Genomic DNA, 4,595 nt, shown 5'->3' with positions numbered 1-4,595 from the left:
CACCATGCCACGTCCTCGACTCGTTCTTTGAATCCATCAGGTAACTCAACCGAGTTATCCCGTTTCCTTAGAACAAAGAATGGCAACCCTGATAACTCTAATCCGAGTGCCAACTCGTTTATTTCAGGTTGACTCAGTTCCACCTCGCTTCCAAATGCTATGTAAACCACAGAACCTTTGTTTTGCTTGTCTAGCCACTCTCTGATTGTGAGCCACGTTTCATCTTCGTTACATCTGGCATCAAAATCTGCAGGTGGTAGTAAACCTATTGGAAGCGCAGGCTTGCGGTGAAGCTCTCCAAGAAGCCTCAAAAAGTCCGCCTCTAATTCATTGCAGCTCCGCACAGCTATTACATCACAACCTGCAATGACTGATCCTAAACGAAACACATCGGAGACACCTGAATAGTTTACCGCGACAGGATAAGCTCGCTTTGCCTCGTGGAGCTGATATGCGACCTTCGAAGGAAAAGGAATCCAATTAGGAAGTACAGTGAAATCTTCTGGTTGAGTGCGCGGATCCTCACCATTAATCATGGCAGAAGATGATGATCCAAAGAAGGATATACTCCATGCAGCTAAAATAGCGAAGAAGGCACGCGAGATCCTAAGATTGGCCGCAATGGAAGGTAACCAGTAAGGAGCAAAGTCGTAAATGATCCAATCCGGAGTAGAAGTTTTTAAAAACTGGAGAAGAGGACCTTGGAGGCCGTCGTAAGCAATCTTGAGGTATGGAATTTTCTGGGAAGGTATATCAATGGTGGCCTCTGCACTGTGTGGGAGATGTTCAACTGTGGGTAAAGGGAGGCTCACTAAATTGATAAGCGGTGCTAAATTTGAAGGGATATTGGGCAACCGTCGGATGTTTCTAGGAGTGGATATGAAGGAGATTTTATGACCCCTTTGGGCTATGTGCTTGGCAAGATCAAGGAATGGGATTATATGACCAAATGCCAACCATGGAAACAAAGCAACATGAAGCTTTTTACCAGGTTCACTCATCATGAGTTAGTGAGCCGATATCAAACCCTCTCACTTGCAGGCGTTAGCGAAATTCTTGCCACTCTACTAAGCACTCAAAATATGAAGACGTGAGATTGACCTATTTGAAAGGTCGGTCTAGAATCCCCTAAGGACAAATTATATTTTATATTCGAAACATGTGGTGGTTTATTTACATAAATAAAATAAAATAAAATATGTTTAAATTAAAAAGTAGAAACTGATGTGATTTTGATTATTTAACCTTCTACTAACAAAAATGTGTTTAATTTAGAAGAATGAATGTTAACAAAATAAAATTTGAAAGATATAATTATTTTAAATTAAAAATAAAGAAATTAACTTAGAATTTGTTATAAATTTAAAAGAAAAATTATAATTTACTCTATTTTTAAAAATTGGAGTATAATTAAATTGTCATTGGACACGTATCTACAATGCTTTCAACATCTTCCCTTCTAATTTGCTTCTAATTTGGTATAGTAATAGAGTGTTACCAATTTGATCTGTCACTAATAGCATGAGTTTAAGTAATATAATTGGGTTGAGATAGATTAATTTTAGTAATTAATATTCGTATCGAATTCATATTAAATTTTATTTTATATATTTAATATACATTATTCGAATTTATCAGTATAAACTTTTTAGAAAATATATTATTAAAAATAAATTTTATATGTTTTTAATACAACTATTAAATTTTTAATATAAAAATTATTAATAAAAATATATTTACATGAATTATTAACTAAATATATAAAATTAAATAAATTTAACAGAAGTTGATAACATATAAATAATAATTAAATTTAGAATAAATATAAATAAATTCAAATATAAATAAAATATTTTTATGAGTACCATTCAATTTCATATTCTTATTTTCAGTTTTTTCTATGAACAAGAATATTATTGATAAAATAGTTAACGAAAAACTTAGAGGATTTTTGGTTTAACTTATAAAAATCAACTTATAAGCATCTAGAATTTATAAGTTAATTTAAGTTTATGAACATTTAAAATTTTAAAAATATACGTGTTTGGTTAAAATATTTATAAGTGACTGATAAATCGTTAATATATTTAATAAAAGATAAATCATAAATACATTTATTATTAAAATGACTAAAAAGATACTCAATGATATTTATGATTAAATTTTAATAATTAAATAAAAATAATATAACAAAATATTTAATCAAACTAACTTATAAATATATTGCTTATAAATACTAAAATAAAAAGTTGAATTCCTTAACCTTTTTCTTTTAACTTATAAACTCAACTTATCAATCTAAAAATTATTATAAATAAATAGATAGATCAGTTATATATATATATAATAACTGCGAGATGTGTGAACATAGCAAGGGTAGTTGATTTCAAAGGTTTCAATATCATCATGGAGATTTTTTTTTTTTTTCAATCAAAGAGAGTATAATTAATCCATGATGAAAGTTTTGAAATTAACCATTTTTTTTCCTATTGTTCAAACATATCTCGCACTCACCAAAAGTGGCATATTATAATTAGTCTATTGAAAAAAATTTGTCTAAAAGAGCACTTTATTTTTAGTTATTTTAAAATACACACTTTTGTCTAACAAATTTTATTATCAAGACTCTATTTGTTTTATAGAAAATGACTTATATAAAGAAAATGTTTTCTATGAAAAATATTTTTAAAATAATATTTTCATGAAAATATTTTTCGTTGTTTGGTTGTAATGTTAAATTAATAATATTTATTTATTTTTTTTTATATATAAGTGTGTTCACATTTTAATAAAATTTTCAAAGTTTAGAAAATAAAAAATGATTTTCCCTTTTGAAAAATTTTTCCTAAAAAGGACTGAATTTTTTTATCAAAAATATTTTTCGTTAACTAATTTTCTTGAATGCTTTCAAATATTAAAAATATGAAAAATATTTTTAATAAAATATTTTTATAAAATAAACAAAACCTAATTAATATTTAAATTATATATATTGCATTTATATCTTACATTTTTTAATTTATAGTTTTTATAATTATATATAAATAATAAATTATTACATGCATTTATTTATTTTATTCGTAGACAGAGCAACAATGCTGCCCGTGAGCTAGTTGCTATAACTTTAAAGGATGATTTTTACGGCAATCAAATGACGAAGATCATCAATGAATGGTTGAAATTTTTCGAATTGATTTTTGACAAGCCTAGCGATTTTGGAGAAACCGACTGCATATTTGGAATTACAAGGTCACAAGGATTTCAGAGGTGTGCGCTCGGATGGAGAAAAAACCTCTAGCATTTCAATCACAAATAGTAACATGTGAGCCCCACAATAGTACTGGACCACGCAAGTGGGCCACACTGGTGACTTGTGGACGTCACATACAAGCCCTATAAGAGACATGTGGACCTATTGGGGTACCCACTTGGTGAAATGCGGGTCCTACAGGCTGACAAGTCGTTTTAGGTAGTAATGGGGCAAATGACCGTACTAAGGTAACTCATAATGGAAAAATACCAGAATAGGCTAACACCAAAAAAACTTACCAAGAGGCGGGTTGCGATGGTCACGTGGGGACGTTATTCAAAATAGCGTCCCTGGCACCCGAAGCTTGGATGCTAATCATATTAGCGTCCGGAATGAGCCACTGCAGCACGCGAAGAATATTGCGTCCTATCTGCTCCGGATGCTAATTATATTAGCGTCCCGTGTCCTCCCGAGCCTCGCAGCCTCCTCCCACCCAAGCCTCGCCGCGCAAGTCCAATCTGCGCAAGGAATCTTCCCGCACGCGGACGCTATTTTTATTAGCGTCCCATGCCGATCCGCCTGGCCCAACTGCTCAGAATCTTGGTGAAGGTGGGGCGCTAATATGATTAGCGTTTTTCATGTTTCTTACGGAGAGTCTTGGGCGCTAATCATATTAGCGTTTTAGCCTTGCCGGTTACGCCGGCCGGCTGCTTTGGCCGCGGAGGCGTAGGTTGGGCGCTGTCGTGGGGACGCTATTTTGAATAGCGTCCTCACGTCGCTGCCATTGCCGAGGCGTTGTGGGGGACGCTATTTTGAATAGCGTCCTCACGTAAAAACGCTATTTTGAATAGCGTTTTTACGTGAGGACGCTATTTTGAATAGCGTTTTTCTTTGGACGCTATTTTAAATAGCGTCTACGTGTTAGGACGCTATTTTTATTAACGTTTTTTGGCCTTCTCACCCTTTTCCCGTAATTTTTCCAAATTCTACCCCATTTTGGTTTGTTATTTTTTAAATTGACCCTGTACGGTCAATTCCCCAGTAGATGGTTCCCAAGGTTTTTGACATTTTGAACGTGAAGAATTTTTTTTTAACATGAAATTAAAATTTCAACGAAAGGAAATGCAGGGGGTTAAGGACTAAATCTAAATTAAAAAAAATAATCTAAAATTTATCAATCCAGAAGTTTTAACTTAGTTTATTATAAAGCAAAGAAAATCAGAGAGGAAATCTTAAGGACATACCGAAAAAGATAAAACAGAACCCTTCATTATAGCTTTACTGTATGGCACAATCAGAAGATTGAAAGTTCACTCATAGGCCAATCTCATATCTACCCATCACA

The 4,595-nt window shown here is 32.7% G+C and overlaps 1 pseudogene; it reads right to left on the bottom strand.

Moving 5' to 3' along the window:
• Positions 1–1,127, bottom strand: part of LOC131169454 (putative UDP-rhamnose:rhamnosyltransferase 1) — a 3,721-nt pseudogene extending 2,594 nt beyond the window's left edge.
• Between the last annotated feature and the right edge of the window lie 3,468 nt (positions 1,128–4,595).

Source organism: Hevea brasiliensis, chromosome 10, assembly GCF_030052815.1.
Source record: "Hevea brasiliensis isolate MT/VB/25A 57/8 chromosome 10, ASM3005281v1, whole genome shotgun sequence".
In the NCBI taxonomy this organism is placed as follows: domain Eukaryota; kingdom Viridiplantae; phylum Streptophyta; class Magnoliopsida; order Malpighiales; family Euphorbiaceae; genus Hevea; species Hevea brasiliensis.
This window is presented reverse-complemented; position numbering and strand designations above follow the sequence as displayed.